General features: G+C 49.5%; 1 protein-coding gene across 8 annotated transcripts in view; it reads left to right on the forward strand.

The window, feature by feature from the left end:
• Window positions 1-25,156, forward strand: part of CCDC71 (coiled-coil domain containing 71) — a 122,840-nt gene that overhangs the window by 94,401 nt on the left and 3,283 nt on the right. The window contains exon 1 of one of the 8 annotated variants that reach the window (XM_089690718.1): window positions 11,497-11,640. The exons of the other annotated variants lie outside the window; for them this stretch is intronic. The gene's annotated coding sequence lies outside the window, so the exon portion shown is untranslated. Of the gene's footprint in view, window positions 1-11,496; window positions 11,641-25,156 lie in introns of those variants that run through there. 8 annotated transcript variants of the gene reach the window in all.

Consider the following 25,156-nt stretch of genomic DNA (forward strand, 5'->3'; position numbering starts at 1 on the left):
GAATGCAGGGTCCGGGGAGACCGGATATAGTAAATGCAGGGTCCGGGGAGACCGGATATAGTGAATGCAGGGTCCGGGGAGACCAGATATAGTGAATGCAGGGTCCGGGGAGACCGGATATAGTAAATGCAGGGTCCGGGGAGACCGGATATAGTGAATGCAGGGTCCGGGGAGACCAGATATAGTGAATGCAGGGTCCGGGAGACCGGATATAGTGAATGCAGGGTCCGGGGAGACCAGATATAGTGAATGCAGGGTCCGGGGAGACCGGATATAGTGAATGCAGGGTCCGGGGAGACCGGATATAGTGAATGCAGGGTCCGGGGAGACCAGATATAGTGAATGCAGGGTCCGGGGAGACCGGATATAGTGAATGCAGGGTCCGGGAAGACCAGATATAGTGAATGCCGAGTCCAGGGAGACCAGATATAGTGAATGCAGGATCCAGGGAGACCAGATATAGTGAATGCAGGGTCCGGGGAGACCAGATATAGTGAATGCAGGGCAGTGGTGTATTTAGGTTTTGTGTTGCCCTAGGCAACACAAAAATCGTCTGCCCCCACAGACACCGACCAACACCAACCCCCCAGAGAGCCGGACATTGTCCAACAACACCCCTGCCCCCTACCTGGGAGAACCTTCCACTACCCCCCCTTGCGAGATAGAGAAAGACACTCATCTTCACAGCTATGGACATCCCCGGGAATGAGAGTCAGGCTCTACATAGACCATCAAGCAGCCTCTCTCAGATCCTACCTGGTTCTTGTGGCACGCATGTCCCTTCTTTCATTCCTTCTTCTGGGGGAAAGGTGCTGCTCCCCTGAAAAATGCCGCCCTAGGCAAGTGCCTTGTTTGCCTTGTGGTAAATACACCCCTGGTGCAGGGTCCGGGGAGACCAGATATAGTGAATGCAGGGTCCGGGGAGACCAGATATAGTGAATGCAGGGTCCGGGGAGACCAGATATAGTGAATGCGGGGTCCAGGGAGACCGGATATAGTGAATGCAGGGTCCGGGGAGACCAGATATAGTGAATGCAGGGTCCGGGGAGACCAGATATAGTGGATGCAGGGTCCAGGGAGACCAGATATAGTGAATGCAGGGTCTGGGGAGACCGGATATAGTGAATGCAGGGTCCGGGGAGACCGGATATAGTGAATGCAGGGTCCGGGCAGAGTGGATATAGTGAATGCAGGGTCCGGGGAGAGCGGATATAGTGAATGCAGGGTCCGAGGAGACCGGATATAGTGGATGCAGGGTCCGTGGAGACCGGATATAGTGAATGCAGGGTCCGGGGAGAGCGGATATAGTGAATGCGGGTCCGGGGAGACCGGATATAGTGAATGCAGGGTCCGGGCAGAGTGGATATAGTGAATGCAGGGTCCAAGGAGACCAGATATAGTGAATGCAGGGTCCAAGGAGACCAGATATAGTGAATGCAGGGTCCGGGGAGAGCGGATATAGTGAATGCAGGGTCTGGGGAGAGCGGATATAGTGAATGCGGGTCCGGGGAGACCGGATATAGTGAATGCAGGGTCCGGGGAGACCGGATATAGTGAATGCAGGGTCTGGGGAGAGCGGATATAGTGAATGCAGGGTCTGGGGAGAGCGGATATAGTGAATGCAGGGTCTGGGGAGAGCGGATATAGTGAATGCAGGGTCCGGGGGGACCGGATATAGTGAATGCAGGGTCCGGGGGGACCGGATATAGTGAATGCAGGTCTGGGGAGAGCGGATATAGTGAATGCAGGGTCCGGGGGGACCGGATATAGTGAATGCAGGTCTGGGGAGATCAGATATAGTGAATGCAGGGTCCTGGGTGAGTGAATATAACAAGCATGCTTTACTGCATAAACAGACTGATTTTACTGTTGTGGGTTAAGTAACACTTTAACGATACTTAAAGCGAAGTTCCAGCTGAAAAAAAAAAATAAAAGTCAGCAGCTTCAAAAACTGTAGCTGCTGACTTCTACATTACAGACACTTACCTGTCCCTCGGTCCTGCGGTGTCCTCACCATGGCTGGTTTCACCGGCCGTCTTTTCTCCCTGACGCCGACATCTTCATTGTGGGCACCCAGCTATGACAGCTTGCGGCTTCAAAGCCGGGTGCCCACTGCGCATGTGCGAGAAGCGCTGTGCATTGTGAATGGCCCCGTAGTCTTCTGGGACCTGTCGATCGCAGAGAGAGTGGGAGCAAGTACCTGTCAAATTCGGGTACCTGCCCCCGCTCCCCAAATCTGCCAATCCTTAATGGGGAGCGAGTAACAAATACTTAAAGTGGAACTTCTTCTTTTGGGTGGAGCTCCGCATTAAGAAGCTACTGGGCGATGCTTCCTCCCAGCGTTCACCTATAATTGAATCATCTGCCTCGGGTGGACGGACCCTTTAAAAGGGAAATCATTCTCAGAGACGTGAATAATTTGAGAAAGTCACAGCATTGTTTGGGCGCATTATACAAGCGTAGCGTCTACAGCTGTGATGTCTGTCTCCCTGACAGCAATATCGGCAGGAGGTAACCTGATTTGTGAGCCCACATAATGGAATCGGCACTATTTAAATGTCAAGTTCCTATTTTGTAAATGGCTTGCTTTATGGCTTGTGCACAGCGCAAAATCTCCGCGGCCGTAAGCGAGACTTATTTATATCCTTAGTCGATAAAAGGACAAGCTCGCGGGCCGTTCTCCCGACAATAATATTTCTGCGGTTTTATTTTTATTACGGTTAAAGGACCAGAAAAGCTTACACACAAATTACCTTTATGTTAAACGCTTTACTCCTGCCATTAGGGCCTCATTCACGCGAGTTGTACGATCGTGCATTCTGCAGTGCAGACAAAAAAGGAAGGAAAAAAATGGAAGCGGTGTTAAACACAAAACGAAAATGTAATATATTGCAGCTTAACGATCGTTCGATGTGGCGGCTGCTTTGGTTTTCTTTTTATTAGGCTTTTTCTTCTCGGTTTTCACCTGGTGATCTGGCCAGTAACACACCTCCTGTATTAAAGCGCCCCCAGTCTGGATGGAGGAGCTACAGAGACACCTTTGAACATCAGAAATCTGGGGGGGAGAGAGCTGTTAGATATATTAGCAGCTTTAAATACACTAACAAATTGAAGCCAAACTCCAGATCACAGCAGTTTTTAAAAATTTGGGGATCAAGGATTTACCGTATTTTTCACTCTATAAGACGCACCTAGGTTTTAGAGGAGGAAAACAAGAAAAAAAATTCTGAACCAATGAACTGCAGACGTAGTACAGGAGATGACCAGAGACTGCGGACACAGTACAGGAGATGACCAGAGACTGCGGACATAGTACAGGAGATGACCAGAGACTGCGGACACGGTACAGGAGATGACCAGAGACTGCGGACACGGTACAGGAGATGACCAGAGACTGCAGACATAGTACAGGAGATGACCAGAGACTGCGGACACGGTACAGGAGATGACCAGAGACTGCGGACACAGTACAGGAGATGACCAGAGACTGCGGACACGGTACAGGAGATGACCAGAGACTGCGGACACAGTACAGGGAATGACCAGAGACTGCAGACACAGTAAAGGAAATCACCAGAGACTGCAGACATAGTACAGGAGATGACCAGAGACTGCGGACACAGTACAGGAGATGACCAGAGACTGCGGACATAGTACAGATGACCAGAGACTGCGGACACAGTACAGGAGATGACCAGAGACTGCGGACATAGTACAGGAGATGACCAGAGACTGCGGCCAGTACAGGAGATGACCAGAGACTGCGGACACAGTACAGGAGATGACCAGAGACTGCGGACACAGTACAGGAGATGACCAGAGACTGCGGACACAGTACAGGAGATGACCAGAGACTGCGGACATAGTACAGGAGATGACCAGAGACTGCGGACATAGTACAGGAGATGACCAGAGACTGCAGACCTGCCAAAAAATGCGCATTATCTATGCCTCCCTCTAATACCAACAATGGGGCTCTATGCCTCCTACTAGTACCAACAATGGGGCTCTATGCCTCCCACTAGTACCGACAATGGGGCTCTTTGCCTCCCACTAATACCAATGATGGGGCTCTACGCCTCCCACTAATGCCAACAATGGGGCTCTACGCCTCCCACTAATACCAACAATGGGGCTCTATGCCTCCCACTAATACCAACAATGGGACTCTATGCCTCCCACTAATACCAACAATGGGACTCTATGCCTCCCACTTGTACCAACGATGGGGTAATGTTTACTCCCACTGACACCAGGGAGTTTTCTACTCCGAGTGGCCACCGTTTAGCCCCGCCCCAAAGTGTAAGTTGGCCCTTTGTGTAGAAGGTTTGGGGACCCCTGTGTAAAACAGATGTATGATGTGGATGTATCCCTTAATAACACATACATAAATACATGTTTTCCTTTCCCTGCTGGAGCTGTTTTTGCGTTTTTTTGCACACGTTTAAAAAATAATTTTAAACCTGAAGATTACATAAAACCCCCAAAACATTCTATATTTTATGAAAGCTGACACCCTAGAGCAGAGGGCTCCAAACTTCCTAGACAAAGGGCCAGTTTACTGTCCTTCAGTCTTTAGGGGGGCCAGAATGTGACCTTTGAGAGTAGAAAAGGTCCCGATGTCAGTGGAGCAAAAACAATGCCCCATCTTTAGTGTCAGTTGGAGGAATTGTGCCACATTGTTGGTGTCATTGGGAGGAATTGTTCAACCTAATTGGTGTCATATGGAGGAATAGAGTCCCATCATTTGTGTCAGTAGGGGGAATTATGCTCCATCATTGGTGTCAGTGGGCCCCATTGTTGGTGTCATTATTTACATAACTCCTCCCACTGCTTGCTCCAGAGTTGAAGACCCTTGAGCGGAGTTCTAAGGCAGGGTGCTGTGATGTTTTCTGGAAGCTATGTACAGCCACCCTGCTGGCCCCTCCCACCAGCCATGATCTAGACCAGGGGTCTCCAAACTTTCTAGACAAAGGGCCAGTTTATTGTCCTTTAGACTTTGGGGGGGTAGGACTGTGACCTTTGAGAGTAGAAAAGGTCCCGATGTTAGTGGAGCAAACACAATGCCCCATCGTTGTTGTTAGTGGGAGGAATTGTGCCCCATCAGCGGTGTCATTGGGTCCCATTGTTGGTGTCATTTGGAGAAATTGTGACCCATCGCTGGTGTCATTTGGAGGAATTGTTCCCCATAATTGGTGTCATATGGAGGAATAGAGTCCCATCATTTGTGTCAGTAGGGGGAATTATACCCCATCATTGGTGTCAGTGGGCCCCATTGTTGTTGTCATTGGGAGATATTGTGCCATAGGGAGGAATTGTGACCCATTGTTGGTGTCATTGAGGGGAATTGTGCCCCATAATTGGTGTCATATGGAGGAATAGCGTCCCATTGTGCCCTATCAGCAGTGTCATTGGGTCCCATTGTTGGTGTCATTTGGAGAAATTGTGACCCACCGTTGGTGTCATTGAGAGGAATTGTGCCCCTAATTGGTGCCATATGGAGGAATAGAGTCCCATCATTTGTGTCAGTAGGGGGAATTATGCTCCATCATTGGTGTCAGTGGGCCCCATTGTTGGTGTCATTGGGAGAAACTGTGCCCCATCGTTGGTGTCATTGGGAGGAATTGTGCCCATCACTGGTGTCAGTAGGGGCAATATGCCCCAAGGGCCAGATAAAAGCAAGCAAAGGGCTGCATCTGGCCCTCGGGCCACAGTTTGGAGACCACTGCCCTAAAGAATAAAATAGTGGCAGTTATAAATTTTTCATATCACACATTATTATTGCAAAGGTTTCGGAAACGCTAAATTTCAGTAAACAACTGAAAGTGAATTTTAGGGCAAACCAACGCAATAAATGACCCAATTTTTGGTAAAATAGAAAAGATAAAGTTGCACCGAGTACATAGATACCCAACATGTCAAAATTTAAATTTGTGTGTGCCCGTGAAATGGTGACAAACGTCAGTACTGTATAGTCACTCCGGCGTGCGCTTCCATATGCAACGTGTACCGCAATCGACGTTTTCATGCATGGGCGCCCCCAAAGCACGTGTTTATGTTTGTATGTGCATATGTGTGGGGGTGGTCTCAAAATGTTTTGGGGGGAGATTTTATGTGCTTGGGTGTAACTTTAATTTTTTGCATTTAACGTTTTTTTTTATTTACTTTTTTTTTTCAACACACGGGGCAAAAAGTCCCCTATGTGATTTTTTTTTGGTGACATGTTCTCTTTATTGAGACATGCAGGGTCTAAAAGACCCCCAATGTCTCCTCTGGGCTCCACTGAATGTAATGCAATGTGGATCACATTGACATACATTCCTGCCGGACTATGCTAGCCGGGGAAAGTGATACGGGGACCTGGAAGTGACATCATACATGTTCGGGGGCGGACTGACAACTCATGGGGCCCCCGGGCAATAGGGGATCATGGGGCCCCTGTGTCCTTGCCCACACTCAAAGCACACCCAAAAAAGCCTATAAAAGGTACCAGGGGCATTTCAGGGGGCCCCCTACTGACCCCGGGCCCTTGGGCAGTGCCCGAGTGCTCGAATGGTCAGTCCGCCCCTGTACATGTTGCTTTCCGGGTCAGCAACAAGAAGGGGAGGAGAATGGATGTGTGCCCTCTGTCCTCCCTCCCCTCTACCTGGCGGCACATTTCACAGAGCCTGCCTTCTGAACTACAGAGGTGGTGAGAGGTGGAGTCTCAGGAGGCGGAGTCAGTACAGGAATCACTGTTTGCACGCATCAATGTACCATGGGACATGTACTCCTTAAAGTGTTACTAAACCCACAACAGTACAATCAGTCTGTATATGCAGTAAAGCATGCTTGTTATACTCACTGTGGAACCTGGAATCCTCTGCATTGTGTAAAAATGCTGTTTGATCCTGTCTTCTCTGATCCTCCCCCCTTCTTTCAGTGTCCCCCTCTTATCTCCTGATAAGACATATCGTGTGGAGTCACTCTGCACATGCTCAGTTTGATGTGTATTGCTAGAGAGGTTTTTTTTTTCTTGGGAGAGTGGATGTGATCAGCACAGGGCAAAGAGAGGTTCAGGGGTTCTGCATCCTCCTAGAGCAGAAAACGCCTCCTACAAGCTTTAACCAGAGCTCTGCTGGACACTGATAGAAGTCACAAGACTGCTGTAACTACTGCTGAAAAAAGGTATTTAGCAGTTTGTATTTACTGAAATAATTGCATTTCCGTGTTGTGTGTACTGTGGGAGACCAGATATAGTGAATGCAGGGTCCGGGGAGAGCGGATATAGTGAATGCAGGGTCCGGGGAGACAAGATATAGTGAATGCAGGGTCCGGGGAGACCGGATATAGTGAATGCAGGGTCCAGGGAGACAGGATATAGTGAATGCAGGGTCCGGGGAGAGCGGATATAGTGAATGCAGGGTCCGGGGAGACCGGATATAGTGAATGCAGGGTTCGGGGAGACCGGATATAGTGAATGCAGGGTCCGGGGAGAGCGGATATAGTGAATGCGGGGTCCGGGGAGAGCGGATATAATGAATGCAGGACCCTGGGAGACCGGATATAGTGAATGCCGGGTCCTGGGAGACCAGATATAGTGAATGCAGGGTCCTGGGAGACCAGATATAGTGAATGCAGGGTCCGGGGAGACCGGATATAGTGAATGCAGGGTCTGGGGAGACCGGATATAGTGAATGCAGGGTCCGGGGAGACCAGATATAGTGAATGCAGGGTCCGGGGAGACCGGATATAGTGAATGCAGGGTCCGGGGAGACCAGATATAGTGAATGCAGGGTCCGGGGAGACCGGATATAGTGAATGCAGGGTCCGGGAGACCAGATATAGTGAATGCAGGGTCTGGGGAGAACAGATATAGTGAATGCAGGGTCCGAGGAGACCAGATATAATGAATGCAGGGTCCGGGGAGACCGGATATAGTGAATGCAGGGTCCGGGGAGACCGGATGTAGTGAATGCAGGGTCCGGGGAGACCGGATGTAGTGAATGCAGGGTCCTGGGTTTAGTAACACTTTAAAAAAGAACACGCTGCAAAGCATGCTGGGAATCCAGGAAGTTGTGGAAAGAGATGGTCAGCAGACAGGCTCACAGAATGAAAGATTTATCAAGTAAAATGATATTAGATCAATAATACATTATCAAGGATCTTAGCAAACTGTCAATTATTACCTGCTTCTGTTCTGTAGATACTGATGTGTAGTGGGATGGCCTTCCCACCCTTCCCCATGTTATGTACCTCTCATACAATGTGTCTCCCCCCCATGTTATATTCCCCCCCCCCTGTGATGTCCCACTCATGATCTAAGCCCCCCCCCATAATCTGCCCCCTCATGTTATGTACCTCTTATACTCTGTGCCCTCACCATGTTATGTACCCCTCATATTCCTTGCCCTCATTTTCCGTCTTATATTCTGCACCCCCTCTATTCTATATACCCCCCATTATCTGACCCAATGTACCCTTTATACCCCATGCCCCTCCCTTATGTTCACCCCTTATATCCTGTACCCCCCATGTAATGTACTCTTCATTCTGTTTTCTGCACGTTATATACCCATTATACGCTGTACCCCATATTATTACTTCTCATACCCTGTACCCCCAATGATATTTCCCTTCATGTTCTGTACCCCTCATGTTCTGTACCCCTCATGTCAAGCACCTCCCATATTATGTCCCCACCTATCATGCATACTTCATATTCTGTAACCACCATGTTATCCCCCCTCATATTATGTACCCCCCCAGTATTACCCCCTCATATTCTGTATCCTCATGTCATGCACTTGTCACATTCTGTACCTCCATGTTATGGTCCCCTCATTCTTCACACCCATGTTATGCCCCTCATTCTGTGCCCTTATGTTATGTCTCCCCTCATTCTGTAACCCCATGTTATGTCCCCCCTCATTCTGTATCCTCGTGTTATGCCCTCCTCATGCTGTACCCCCATGTTATGTCCCCCTCATTCTGTACCCTTATGTCATTCCCCCTCATATTCTACCTCCCATGTCATGCCCCCCTCATTCTGCACTCTCAAGTCATGTCCCCCCTCATTCTGTACCCCTACGTCATGCCCCCCTCATTATGTACCCCCATGTTATCCCCCTCATTCTGTACCCTTATATCATGCCCTCCTCATTCTGTACCCCCATCTTATGTCCCCCCTCATTCTGTACCCCTACATCATGCCCCCCTCATTCTGTACCCGCTTGTTATGTCCCCCCTCATTCTGTACCCTTATGTCATGCCCTCCTCATTTTGTACCCCCATGTTATGTCCCCCCTCATTCTGTATCCTTTGTCATGCCCTCCTCTTTCTATACCTCCATGTTATGACCCCCCCCCTCATTCTGTACCCTTATGTTATGTCTCCCTCATTCTGTACTCCCATGTTATGTCCCCCCTCCTTCTGTACCCTTACATCATGCCCCCCTCATTCTGTACCCCCATGTTATGTTCCCCCTCATTCAGTACCTCCATGTAATGTTCCCCTCATTCTGTTCCGCCATGTCATCCCCCCCCTCATTCTGTACCCCCATGTTATGTTACCCCTCATTCAGTACCTCCATGTAATGTCCCCCTCATTCTGTACCCCCATGTTATATCCCCCTTTCTATACCCCCATGCTATGTCCCCCTCATTCTCTACCCTCATGTCATGCCCCCCCCTCATTCTGTACCCCATGTCATGCTCCCTCCTTCTGTACCCCCATGTTATGTCCCCCTCATTCTCTACCCTCATGTTATGCCCCCCTTATTCTGTACCCCCATGTCATGCCCCCCTCATGTACTCCCATGTTAAATCCCCCTTTCTATACCCCCATGCTATGTCCCCCTCATTCTCTACTCTCATGTCATGACCCCCTTATTCTGTACCCCCATGACATGCCCCCCTCATTCTATACCCCATGTTATACCCCCCTCATTCTGTACCCCCTTGTTATATCCCCCTCATTCTGTACCGCCATGTCACCCCTGCATCATTCTGTACCCCCATGTTATGTTCCCCCTCATTCTGTACCCCCATGCTATGTTCCCCCTCATTCTGTACCCCCATGCTATGTCCCCCCCATTCTGTACCCTTATGTCATTCCCCCTCATATTCTACCTCCCATGTCATGCCCCCCTCATTCTGTACTCTCAAGTCATGCCCCCCTCATTCTGTACCCTTATGTCATGCCCTCCTCATTCTATACCCCCATCTTATGTCCCCCCTCATTCTGTACCCCTACATCATGCCCCCCCTCATTTTGTACCCCTATGTTATGTCCCCCCTCATTCTGTACCCTTTGTCATGCCCTCCTCTTTCTATACCTCCATGTTATGACCCCCCCCCCCTCATTCTGTACCCTTATGTTATGTCTCCCTCATTCTGTACCTTCATGTTTTGCCCCTCTCATTCTGTACTCCCATGTTATGTCCCCCCTCCTTCTGTACCCTTACATCATGCCCCCCCTTCATTCTGTACTCCCGTGTTATGCCCCCCTCATTCTGTACTCCCGTGTTATGCCCCCCTCATTCTGTACTCCCATGTTATGCCCCTCATTTTGTACCCTTATGTTATGCCCCCCCTCATTCTGTACCCCCATGTTATGTTCCCCCTCATTCAGTACCTCCATGTAATGTTCCCTCATTCTGTTCCGCCATGTCATGCCCCCCTCATTCTGTACCCCCATGTTATATCCCCCTTTCTATACCCCCATGCTATGTCCCCCTCATTCTCTACCCTCATGTCATGACCCCCTTATTCTGTACCCCCATGACATGCCCCCCTCATTCTATACCCCATGTTATGCCCCCCTCATTCTGTACCCCCTTGTTATATCCCCCTCATTCTGTACCGCCATGTCACCCCCGCATCATTCTGTACCCCCATGTTATGTTCCCCCTCATTCTGTACCCCCATGTTATGCCCCCCCTCATTCTGTACCCCCATGCTATGTTCCCTCTCATTCTGTACCCCCATATTATATTCCCTCTCATTCCGTACCCCCAGGTCATGCCCCCCTCATTCTGTACCCCCATGATATGTTCCCCCTCATTCTGTACCCCCATGTTATGTTCCCCCTCATTCTGTACCCTCATGTTATGTTCCCCCTCAATCTGCACCCCCATGCTATGTTCCCCTAATAGTTTGTCCCCCTCTAGTTTTTCACCCCTATGTCCTGCTCCCTCATATTCTGCCTCCCAAGGTGTACCCCCCTCCTATCCTGCACCCCAATATCCTGCCCCCATGTTGTGACCCCCTAATATTCTGTACCCCCATATTAACCTGTGTACCCCCATGTCATGCCCCTCCCCCCTAGAATAAGGTATTATCCTCCTTGGAGGGGTCAGGTTTCTGGTTTCTATGGCAGCCAGTCACACCGCCCCTCCCCCTCATCACACTCCAGAACTGTGCAGAGGTGGGGGAGGGGCTTGTGGTTTCCTCCGGCAGGTGGCGCCGGTCGGTCCCTCCGTTACCCGCCATGGTCGATGGGGGGCAGCCTAGAGCTCGTGCGGAAGCCGATCGGCATTTCCGGTGCTCAGCGGGGCGGCCATTTTTTTTTTCCTGCCTGTAGAGCGGAGGAGGCAGAGCCCGGGGGAGAGCGGCGCGGGCGGGTCACCGGAGGACAGCGGAGCGGAGACACCCGGAACAGGTAGAGGAGGACCGACTGGAGCGGAGGGGGCGGGCGCCGGAGGGCTGGGAGGCACCGCCTCCTTCCCCGCCGGGCCCCGCCCACCGCCTGTCTGCTGTGTAGACGAGTCCGGGGCGGCGGGTAGACCGGGGGAGGGGAGGGACCGACCGGACACCCCATACACCTCCTCATACCGGCTATATATATCTATCTATACACAGGGACCGGAGAGATCCCTCTATATAAGGACCGTATATACAGGATCCCTATAGACAGATCATGACAGAGCCATCCAGAGAGAGAGACAGGAGGAGAGAGGAGGACTGAGAGAGAGACAGACAGGAGGACTGAGAGAGAGGAGGACTGAGAGAGAGACAGACAGACAGGAGGACTGAGAGAGAGACAGACAGGAGGAGAGAGAGAGAGACAGGAGGAGAGAGAGACAGACAGGAGGACTGAGAGAGAGACAGGAGGAGAGAGAGGAGGACTGAGAGAGAGACAGGGGGACTGACAGAGAGACAGGAGGAGAGAGAGGAGGACTGAGAGAGAGACAGACAGGAGGAGAGAGAGAGACAGGAGGAGAGAGAGAGAGGGGTCCTTCGATCATAGACTTCATACAGACCATTCTAGAAGTAGATGGAAACTCTGTACACCGGGACAGTCCTAGAGACTTCCATCATCTATACACAGGGATCATAGAGACCTCCATCATCTATACACAGGGATCATAGAGACTAATATCTATACACAGGGATCATAGAGACCTCCATCATCTATACACAGGGATCATAGAGACCTCCATCATCTATACACAGGGATCATAGAGACCTCCATCATCTATACACAGGGATCATAGAGACCTCCATCATCTATAAACGGATCATAGAGACCTCCATCATCTATACACAGGGATCATAGAGACCTCCATCATCTATAAACGGATCATAGAGACCTCCATCATCTATAAACAGGGATCATAGAGACCTCTATCATCTATACACAGGGATCATAGAGGCCTCCATCATCTATACACAGGGATCATAGAGACCTCTATCATCTATACACAGGGATCATAGAGGCCTCCATCATCTACACACAGGGATCATAGAGGCCTCCATCATCTACACACAGGGATCATAGAGGCCTCCATCATCTATACATAGGGATCATAGAGGCCTCCATCATCTATACACAGGGATCATAGAGGCCTCCATCATCTACACACAGGGATCATAGAGGCCTCCATCATCTACACACAGGGATCATAGAGACCTCTATCATCTATACACAGGGATCATAGAGGCCTCCATCATCTACACACAGGGATCATAGAGGCCTCCATCATCTACACACAGGGATCATAGAGGCCTCCATCATCTATACACAGGGATCATAGAGGCCTCCATCATCTATACACAGGGATCATAGAGGCCTCCATCATCTACACACAGGGATCATAGAGGCCTCCATCATCTACACACAGGGATCATAGAGGCCTCCATCATCTACACACAGGGATCATAGAGGCCTCCATCATCTACACACAGGGATCATAGAGGCCTCCATCATCTACACACAGGGATCATAGAGGCCTCCATCATCTACACACAGGGATCATAGAGACCTCCATCATCTATACACAGGGATCATAGAGACTAATATCTATGGACATGTAGTCTTTTTTCTATATTATAGGTATATCTACATTGTATAGTTGTATGGACACTATTATTATATATACAATTATAGAATATGGACATTATATATACAATTATAGAAGAATACGGACATTATATATACAATTCTAGAATACGGACATTATATATACAATTATAGAATACGGACATTATATATACAATTATAGAATACGGACATTATATATACAATTATAGAATACGGACATTATATATACAATTATAGAATACGGACATTATATATACAATTATAGAAGGATATGGACATTATATATACAATTATAGAAGAATACGGACTATATAGGCAGTATACAGACAGGATTATGTTATATGGGCTCATTATTGGAGCGATATCCAATAAATACCTTCAGAGTATATATATATATATATGTTTCTATCTATATATCTGTGTGTATGTATATGTGTGTAAAGGCTCTATATAGAGATCTGCAGACGTGGATTATATAGATTGAGATGATATAGTCATAGAGGGGACTGTAGACTTTATTTTATAATATAGTTATGTATATATATACAGTTAGAGAGTTCTATGGACATCATATAGACATAGGGGGGGCTGTAGATGTTATAATCTATATCTATAGGCACAATGCAGACTTTATATACAAGTTTTTATTATATGCGCTGTGTATAGGGGAGATATCTAATAAATATCATTTCTAAAAATAGAAAGGACTTCAGTCTGTGTATATTCTATTATAGATGTATATGCGCTCTATATAGACCTTTGTAATAATAAGAGGCGATGTATAATTGATCTCTCGCCTTAGGAAAATTAGAATATAAGATCCCCAACTTTTGTTTATAGAAATCCTAGCTATAGATTAAGTAGTTGGTCTGTTTCCATTGCCTTTGGTGCGTGGGTATGCGCACCCCATTCATGGAGGGAGCGCGTGTACAGTCAGGTCCATAAATATTGGGACATGGACACAATTCTAACATTTTTGGCTCTATACACCACCACAATGGATTTGAAATGAAGCGAACAAGATGTGCTTTAACTGCAGACTGTCAGCTTTAATTTGAAGGTATTTACATCCAAATCAGGTGAACGGTGTAGGAATTACAACAGTTTGCATATGTGCCTCCCACTTGTTAAGGGACCAAAAGTAATGGGACAATTGGCTTCTCAGCTGTTCCATGGCCAGGTGTGTGTTATTCCCTCATTATCCCAATTACAATGAGCAGATAAAAGGTCCAGAGTTCATTTCAAGTGTGCTATTTGCATTTGGAATCTGTTGCTGTCAACTCTCAAGATGAGATCCAAAGAGCTGTCACTATCAGTGAAGCAAGCCATCATTAGGCTGAAAAAACAAAACAAACCCATCAGAGAGATAGCAAAAACATTAGGCGTGGCCAAAACAAGTGTTTGGAACATTCTTAAAAAGAAGGAACGCACCGGTGAGCTCAGCAACACCAAAAGACCCGGAAGACCACGGAAAACAACTGTGGTGGATGACCGAAGAATTCTTTCCCTGGTGAAGAAAACACCCTTCACAACAGTTGGCCAGATCAAGAACACTCTCCAGGAGGTAGGTGTATGTGTGTCAAAGTCACCAATCAAGAGAAGACTTCACCAGAGTGAATACAGAGGGTTCACCACAAGATGGAAACCATTGGTGAGCCTCAAAAACAGGAAGGCCAGATTAGAGTTTGCCAAACGACATGTAAAAAAGCCTTCACAGTTCTGGAACAACATCCTATGGACAGATGAGACCAAGATCAACTTGTACCAGAGTGATGGGAAGAGAAGAGTTTGGAGAAGGAAAGGAACTGCTCATGATCCTAAGCATACCACCTCATCAGTGAAGCATGGTGGTGGTAGTGTCATGGCGTGGGCATGTATGGCTGCCAATGGAACTGGTTCTCTTGTATTTATTGATGATGTGACTGCTGACAGAAGCAGCCGGATGAATTGTGAAGTGTTTCGGGAATATTATCTGCTCATATTCAGCCAAATGCTTCACAACTCATTGGACGCTTCACAGTGCAGATGGACAATGACCCAAAGCAGACTGCAAAACCAACCAAAGAGTTTTTTTAAGGGAAAGAAGTGGAATGTTATGCAATCACCTGACCTGAATCCGATTGAGCATTTCACTTGCTGAAGACAAAACTGAAGGGAAAATGCCCCAAGAACAAGCAGGAACTGAAGACAGTTGCAGTAGAGGCCTGGCAGAGCATCACCAGGGATGAACCCCAGCATCTGGTGATGTCTATGCGTTCCACACTTCAGGCTGTAATTGACTGCAAAGGATTTGTAACCAAGTATTAAAAAGTGAAAGTTTGATTTATGATTATTATTCTGTCCCATTACTTTTGGTCCCTTAACAAGTGGGAGGCACATATGCAAACTGTTGTAATTCCTACACCGTTCACCTGATTTGGATGTAAATACCCTCAAATTAAAGCTGACAGTCTGCAGTTAAAGCACATCTTGTTCGTTTCATTTCATATCCATTGTGGTGGTGTATAGAGCCAAAAATGTTAGAATTGTGTCCATGTCCCAATATTTATGGACCTGACTGTATGTCCCAGATGTGGGAACTTTTATAAATAGATCTATAGACATATATTACTATAGACAAAATTAAGCACACATCTCTTTGCAGAGGTATGTATGGATACACTTAGAGTTATATGGACATTATATAGACCAGCCTTTCTCAACCAGGGTGCCTTGAGGTTTCTTCAGAGGGTGCCTTGAGGTTTCTTCAGGAGGTGCCTTGGCAAAATGTCTAAAAATTGCCCAAAACTTGCAAAGAAGCCAGCGGGTGGCACAAGCCTGCCTTTTAGTTACACAAAGCCGCAGGTTTTCATTGTGCTCCATTATGACCTTCTAGCCGCCGGCATCCTGACAACCAATGACATCATCAGTTGATAAGGAGGATGTCCGCTGCCTGCACAGCATCCTAGTTTGACCCTCCCCCACCCCTCTCCATCAGTGTTGGGGTTTCATTAGCTCAGTGATGGAAAAAAACTGAGGGAGAAGAGAAACATTGGTATACTAGTCAGTACCAGTGTGCAAACGTGTATTTGCTTTGGAAGAATAAATCGCCTCCAATGTTGGGTGTCCTACATGTGTGGATGTTGCTGCATTATATAAAACTATTAGAATAGTTTTTCACATTTTGGAATGGGGTGCCTCAAGACTGTCCATGATTTTAAAGGGTGCCTCAAGACTGTCCATGATTTTAAAGGGTGCCTCGGGACTGTCCATCATTTTAAAGGGTGCCTCAGGACTGTCCATCATTTTAAAGGGTGCCTCGGGACTGTCCATTTTAAAAGGTGCCTCGGGACCGTCGCTAATTTTAAAGGGTGCCTCGGGACCGTCGCTAATTTTAAAGGGTGCCTCGGGACCGTCGCTAATTTTAAAGGGTGCCTCGGGACCGTCGCTAATTTTAAAGGGTGCCTCGGGACCGTCGCTAATTTTAAAGGGTGCCTCGGGACCCTCGCTAATTTTAAAGGGTGCCTCGGGACCCTCGCTAATTTTAAAGGGTGCCTCGGGACCGTCGCTAATTTTAAAGGGTGCCTCGGGACTGGCCATCATTTTAAAGGGTGCCTCGGGACCCTCGCTAATTTTAAAGGGTGCCTCGGGACCCTCGCTAATTTTAAAGGGTGCCTCGGGACCCTCGCTAATTTTAAAGGGTGCCTCGGGACCCTCGCTAATTTTAAAGGGTGCCTCGGGACCCTCGCTAATTTTAAAGGGTGCCTCGGGACCCTCGCTAATTTTAAAGGGTGCCTCGGGACCCTCGCTAATTTTAAAGGGTGCCTCGGGACCCTCGCTAATTTTAAAGGGTGCCTCGGGACCCTCGCTAATTTTAAAGGGTGCCTCGGGACCCTCGCTAATTTTAAAGGGTGCCTCGGGACCCTCGCTAATTATAAAGGGTGCCTCGGGACCCTCGCTAATTTTAAAGGGTGCCTCGGGACCCTCGCTAATTTTAAAGGGTGCCTCGGGACCCTCGCTAATTTTAAAGGGTGCCTCGGGACCCTCGCTAATTTTAAAGGGTGCCTCGGGACCCTCGCTAATTTTAAAGGGTGCCTCGGGACCCTCGCTAATTTTAAAGGGTGCCTCGGGACCCTCGCTAATTTTAAAGGGTGCCTCGGGACCCTCGCTAATTTTAAAGGGTGCCTCGGGACCCTCGCTAATTTTAAAGGGTGCCTCGGAACCGTCGCTAATTTTAAAGGGTGCCTCGGGACCCTCGCTAATTTTAAAGGGTGCCTCGGGACTGGCCATCATTTTAAAGGGTGCCTCGGGACCGTCGCTAATTTTAAAGGGTGCCTCGGGACTGGCCATCATTTTAAAGGGTGCCTCGGGACTGACCATCATTTTAAAGGGTGCCTTGACTGAAAAAAGGTTGAGAAACACTGCCATAGACATAGAGAAGAGTGTAGACTTCATTCTATAAAATATGTATATGATATACAGAATGTATATATGATTTTGTTATAATTTGTGGTCTGTATAGGGGAGACCACCAATAAATCCCATTCTCTAGGTGTATGGAAACCAATAATATAGAAGTGACTGAGCTTTTTATATTCTATAATATAGTTATGTGATCGCTATATAAACTTGTATTATTATAAAGATATTCGGGCATTTTATGGTGTTGCAGATCGTTTCACTTTCAGCTTAAACTTTGCCTTTAGTAAATCAACCCGATTGTGTCAAAAATCCACAATGTAGTATATGGGACAACTGCTCTTTGTGTAGGACACCAGTGCTGTGCTGTGAACGAGCTCTTGAAGGTGACTAAACTGAAGTCCCTAATATAGGTTTTATGTAGACTTTACAAACTGGGCTTTATCATGATTTGGGTTCTGTACTGGAGAAGAGATTGCTATAGATACTAGGTAAATGGATGGGGTATAAAAATATAAGTGACTTCAGACCAGGGGCGGACTGACAACTCATGGGGCCCCCGGGCAAAAGGGGATCATGGGGCCCCTGTGTCCTTTTCCAAACTCAAAAAAGCCTATGAAAAAGGTACCAGGGGTATCTCATGGGGCCCCCTACTGACCCCGGGCCCTCGGGCAGTGCCCGAGTTTCCAAATGGTCAGTCCGCCCCTGCTTCAGACTCTTCTAGACCAGCCTTTTTCAAACTTTTTGACATGGAGGATCCCCTAAAATATAGTTAAGGTCTTGGGGACCCCTGCGAATAATTACCATATCTATAGCTTGGGGTGCATCAGTGTAGTTGTCCTTACATTGATGGTCAGTGGGAAGAATATCCCTTACATCGGTAGTCATTGAGAAGACTGCCCCAAAGGTTGATGGTCATGGGGAAGATTGCCCCGTAGGGGTGATGGTCATGGGGAAGATTGCCCCGTAGGGTGATGGTCATGGGGAAGATTGCCCCGTAGGGTGATGGTCATGGGGAAGATTGCCCCGTAGGGTGATGGTCATGGGGAAGATTGCCCCGTAGGGTGATGGTCATGGGGAAGATTGCCCCGTAGGGTGATGGTCATGGGGAAGATTGCCCCGTAGGGTGATGGTCATGGGGAAGATTGCCCCGTAGGGTGATGGTCATGGGGAAGATTGCCCCGTAGGGTGATGGTCATGGGGAAGATTGCCCCGTAGGGTGATGGTCATGGGGAAGATTGCCCCGTAGGGTGATGGTCATAGGGAACATTGCCCCAAAGGTTGATGGTCATAGGGAACATTGCCCCAAAGGTTGATGGTCATGGGGAACATTGCCCCAAAGGTTGATGGTCATGGGGAACATTGCCCCAAAGGTTGATGGTCATGGGGAACATTGCCCCAAAGGTTGATGGTCATGGGGAACATTGCCCCAAAGGTTGATGGTCATGGGGAACATTGTCCCGTAGGGTGATGGTCATGGGGAAGATTGTCCCGTAGGGTGATGGTCATGGGGAAGATTGCCCCGTGGGGTGATGGTCATGGGAAAGATTGCCCCGTAGGGTGATGGTCATGGGGAAGATTGCCCCAAAGGGTGATGGTCATGGGAAAGATTGCCCCGTAGGGTGATGGTCATGGGGAAGATTGCCCCAAAGGGTGATGGTCATGGGGAAGATTGCCCCAAAGGGTGATGGTCACGGGGAAGATTGCCCCAAAGGGTGATGGTCACGGGGAAGATTGCCCCATAGGTTGCTGGTCACGGGGAAGATTGCCCCATAGGTTGCTGGTCACGGGGAAGATTGCCCCATAGGTTGATGGTCACGGGGAAGATTGCCCCATAGGTTGATGGTCACGGGGAAGATTGCCCCATAGGTTGATGGTCACGGGGAAGATTGCCCCATAGGTTGATGGTCACGGGGAAGATTGCCCCATAGGTTGATGGTCACAGGGAAGATTGCCCCATAGGTTGATGGTCACGAGGAAGATTTGCCCCCCCATAGGGCGATGGTCACGGGGAAGATTTGCCCCCCCATAGGGCGATGGTCACGGGGAAGATTTGCCCCCCCCATAGGGCGATGGTCACGGGGAAGATTTGCCCCCCCCCCATAGGGCGATGGTCACGGGGAAGATTTGCCCCCCCCCCCCATAGGGCGATGGTCACGGGGAAGATTGCCCCCCCCCCCCATACGTTTGTGATCTTTGGGATGAATGATCCTTACAAATGGCTAAAAAGATCATTGGTGTTAGTAGGTACATATCTAAGAGGTTAAAGTTGCTCATCGCTTAACCACTTCAAGCCAGCCGCACACAAATGTGCAGCCTCCGGGCGTCTGGGCCTTTACTCCGAGTGGCTGCACATTTGCGTGCAATTAACAAAAACATGTGCTGAGAGTGCGCGCCCTGCACGCTCCCAGCACACATGTCCGGTACTCGCAGAAAGGTCTCGATCTCCTCTTTCGATCTGGATCTTTCCCGATCATGTGATTGTCATGACGGCAAATCACGGCGGTCACATGACCTTAAAATCCCACCTCCCAGCTTCTGAAACCCTTTAAGGGCCAGGAGGATCTTACGATCGGGACCTTTCCATGAGTACCGAACGTGTGTGTTGGGAGCGTGCAGGGTGCGCACTCTCAGCACATATGTTTTTTTTTTAATAGAATGCAAATACGCGGCCGCTCGGCGTCTAGACCCAGACGCCGCTAGGCCACACATTTGAGTTCATCTGGCGCCAAGAGGTCAAATTAAAGTGGTTCTAAAGGCTGAAGGTTTTTACCTTCATGCGTGACGGTAGAAAAACTTTCTGTATGGAGTACCCCCCCCCCCCCACAGTCTCCCCTATTAGTTTCCTGAGCCTGATCTTGATTTAATGATGTGCACAAGAGCAGACACTCTCCCAGCCCTCTCCCTGCTCATTGGCTAAGACACAGCAGCGGGAGCCATAGGCACCTGCTGCTGTCAATGATAGTCAGTGAAGAGGGGCAGAGCTGAGCCACGCCCTATATGTATTATGGACACTCAGAGAGAGGCTCAGGAGGACCAGATGAGGATGGGAGCCCTGTCAGCGGGTTATTACTGCTTTAACCACCTCCCGTCCGGCCGTTGTATATAAACGGCTGGACGGTGCCAGTGCAGGGTCGGGTGGACGTTTATAAACAGCCTCCCCGCACCCTGCTTGTGCGCGCTCCCTGGGAGCGTGCAGCACTGCGATCCCATGCCCGCTTTGTCCTCCAGACACAGTGGAACAATGATCGTTGGACGGGACCTCTGTGCGAGGTCCCGATCATGTGATCACCGATTGGCCAATCAGTGATCACATGCAGAGTAGTAAGCAAGATGTCACTTGTGACACCATTGCTTACTATGTGTGAAATCTGTGAATGATCACAGAGGTCACATGGTACAAGGCTATTCACAACAGCCATGTGACAAGCTGTGACCAATCACAGCTCACACAGTAGTTCTCAATGGCTTCAGGAATGCAGCCAGCGAGAAGGAGAAATGATTGCTTTTACAGCCTTTATGGGTGTAAAAGCAATCAGTGTAAAAATAAAAACAAATCTTCATCACCCCCCACAAGTAGTACAGTGTCACCATGGTGACACTGTACTGCTAGGGTGACAGTTTGTTGAAAAAAAAAAACAATTATATAGAAAAATAATAAAATTTAAAAAAAAAGTTTAAAAATTATAATTTTTGGTTATAAACTAATTTTGGGTTATTTTTTTTTTTTTTTTTTACTCAAAAGATAACAAAATAAAATTTGGCCAAGATTTATGATGAAATATTTATTTGCAAAATTTTATAAGAAACTTTTTTTCAAAATTTTTGGACTTTTTCATTTACATAGCAAAAAAATAAAAATCCCAGCGGTGAATAAATACCACCAAAATAAAGCTTTATCTGTCTCTAAAAAATGCTAAAAAATGCATATGGGTACAGTGTTGCATGACCGCGCAATTGTCATTCAAAGTGTGATAGCACTGAAAGCTGAAAATTGGCCTGGACAGGGAGGGGGTGAAAGCGTCCGGACTGGAAGGGGGGGAAAGCGTCCGGACTGGAAGGGGGGGAAAGCGTCCGGACTGGAAGGGGGGGAAAGCGTCCGGACTGGAAGGGGGGGAAAGCGTCCGGACTGGAAGGGGGGGAAAGCGTCCGGACTGGAAGGGGGGGAAAGCGTCCGGACTGGAAGGGGGGGAAAGCGTCCGGACTGGAAGGGGGGGGAAGCGTCCGGACTGGAAGGGGGGGGGGAAGCGTCCGGACTGGAAGGGGGGGGGGAAGCGTCCGGACTGGAAGGGGGGGGGGAAGCGTCCGGACTGGAAGGGGGGGGGGAAGCGTCCGGACTGGAAGGGGGTGAAAGCGTCCGGACTGGAAGGGGGGGGAAGCGTCCGGACTGGAAGGGGGTGAAAGCGTCCGGACTGGAAGGGGGTGAAAGCGTCCGGACTGGAAGGGGGGGGAAGCGTCCGGACTGGAAGGGGGGGGAAGCGTCCGGACTGGAAGGGGGGGGAAGCGTCCGGACTGGAAGGGGGGGGAAGCGTCCGGACTGGAAGGGGGGGGAAGCGTCCGGACTGGAAGGGGGGGGAAGCGTCCGGACTGGAAAGGGGGGGAAGCGTCCGGACTGGAAGGGGGGGGAAGCGTCCGGACTGGAAGGGGGGGGAAGCGTCCGGACTGGAAGGGGGGGGAAGCGTCCGGACTGGAAGGGGGGGAAAGCGTCCGGACTGGAAGGGGGGGGAAGCGTCCGGACTGGAAGGGGGGGGAAGCGTCCGGACTGGAAGGGGGGGGAAGCGTCCGGACTGGAAGGGGGGGGAAGCGTCCGGACTGGAAGGGGGGGGAAGCGTCCGGACTGGAAAGAGGGTGAAAGCGTCCGGACTGGAAAGGGGGGGAAGCGTCCGGACTGGAAGGGGGGGGAAGCGTCCGGACTGGAAGGGGGGGGAAGCGTCCGGACTGGAAGGGGGGGGAAGCGTCCGGACTGGAAGGGGGGGGAAGCGTCCGGACTGGAAGGGGGGGAAAGCGTCCGGACTGGAAGGGGGGGAAAGCGTCCGGACTGGAAGGGGGGGAAAGCGTCCGGACTGGAAGGGGGGGAAAGCGTCCGGACAGGAAGGGGGTGAAAGCGTCCGGACTGGAAGGGGGTGAAAGCGTCCGGACTGGAAGGGGGGGGGGGGAAGCGTCCGGACTGGAAGGGGGGGGGAAGCGTCCGGACTGGAAGTGGTTAATGGTATGGTTGTCCAAGCTCAGGTTCATAGGGACATCTTTGAATGCGGGAATTCCCAAGATGCTAAAAACTAGGATGTCCTGGGATCTTGGAGTCCGGTCCGTGTCTTGGATTATTCTCCGAATACTGTTTTGCTACCGGACTGAGCTGGTAGCAAGAAGGGTTATGCTGGGCAAGTCTTTTTTTTTTTTTGTCCGTGTGCCATCCTCCTGTAGGAGGCAATATATACTGACGATGACTTCCTTTGTCTCAGTGGATTCCAAGCAAATGACGGTCCTGTCTCCATCCCCTCCCGTAGTTTTCTGCAGGCATCCTGTAATGGCTGGGCCTGGGAGCACCTCCCGCGGCTCTGCTTTCTGCACAGGTTACGTACAGCACGGTGATGATACCACCAGGTAATAAATGGGATATCAAAGTGGATTTGTATCCTTGGTGGCTACTGAGAAGTATATTTAACCCCTCGCCTTCAGGGCACTTACACCCCCTTCCAGTCCAGGCCAATTTCCAGCTTTCAGCGCTGTCACACTTTGAATGACAATTTGTGCGGTCATGCAACACTGTACCCATATGAAATTTTTAGCATTTTTTTTGTAACAGATAGAGCTTTATTTTGGTGGTATTTAATTGTTTTTTCTTAAACCAAAAACCACTGAAAATGTTTGTAAAAAAAAAATTTTTTTTTCTTAGTTTTTGTTATACAATTTTGTAAATAAGTGATTTTTCTCCTTCACTGATGTGCGCTAATGAGGCTGCAGTGATGGACACTGGTAGGTGGCACTTATGGGCACTGAAAGGCAGCACTGATAGGCGGCACGGACTGGCAGCACTGATAGGCGGCACGGACTGGCAGCACTGATAGGCGGCACGGACTGGCAGCACTGATAGGCGGCACGGACTGGCAGCACTGATAGGCGGCACGGACTGGCAGCACTGATAGGCGGCACGGACTGGCAGCACTGATAGGCGGCACGGACTGGCAGCACTGATAGGCGGCACGGACTGGCAGCACTGATAGGCGGCACGGACTGGCAGCACTGATAGGTGGCACTGATGGGTGACACTGAAAGGCAGCTCAGATGGGCACTGATATGTGGCACTGCTGGGGCTACACAAATCATCAGGGCACACTGATCATCAGTGCCCTGATCAGTGTACATGTCCCCTTCGAGGAATGCCGATTACCAGCTCTCCTCTCCTCTGTCAGCGTGACGGCTCGTGAGGAGAGAAATGCTGATAAACGGCATTTCCCTATTTACATGTGATCAGCTGTTATTGGGCACAACTGATCACATGACCGAGCCAACATCTTCGGCTCTTTCCGTGATCGGTGATCCACTGTGTCCGAGGGACACAGCGCACCGGTGATCGTCGCGCTCCCGGAGCCGTGCATGCGCGGTGATTATGGGAGGACGTCATATGACGTCCTCCCAGAACGAGAGAACCACCTTGCTCCCATCATTGGTCTATATGGCGGGCGGGAGGCGGTTAAAGCGGAGTTCCACTCACACTGTGAAAAAAAATAAGTCAGCAGCTACAAAAACTGTAGCTGCTGACTTTTAAAAAACAGCCACTTACCTGTCCCTCGGTCCCGTGGTGTGTCCCCCGCAGCCCGTTTCACCAGCTGTCTGGTGTTCAAGTCGCTGGCATCTTCAGTGTGGGCACCCGGCTCTGACAGCTTGCGGCTTCACAGCCGGGTGCCCACTGCGCATGCGTGAGAAGCGCTGCGATTCCTGAATGGCCCTGTCGTCTTCTGGGACCTGTCACATGTCCTACAAGACTATGGGGAAGGAGGGTAGGAGGACAACTTCCGCTTCCAATAGCCAATCCTTAATGGGGAGTGGGGGACCAGTCTTTAACCCCCCTGGCGGTATTCCCGAGTGTAGCTCGGGGTAAAGTTTCAGCACCACAAGCGGTAACCCCCCCGAGCTACACTCAGGAATACACTGCAGTGCTGCTCCGGGATCTCTTCTGCACTTACCTTGTCCTGCGCTCCCGCGATGTCCCCCTGCAGTGTCCCCTGTAATGTCCTCCGGCCGATGCCAGAATCTGTCTTCCGGGTTCCGTTCCCTGCGACGTCGGGACGTACGGGGGACGGAACTGGCGGGAAATTAAAATTATAAAAGTGACATTCACTAAATCCACTAAAATCACATAGTGTAACATTCCTGTATCAAACCATTTCACATACATTTTGTCCCGAGTGCTTTGTCCGGCGCCCTGCCTGCATTTTTACTGTTCTTTCTGCCTGGA

Source organism: Staurois parvus, unplaced genomic scaffold, assembly GCF_062004578.1.
Source record: "Staurois parvus isolate SC_StPar_1 unplaced genomic scaffold, SC_StPar_1.0 ptg000540l, whole genome shotgun sequence".
Lineage (NCBI taxonomy): Eukaryota > Metazoa > Chordata > Amphibia > Anura > Ranidae > Staurois > Staurois parvus.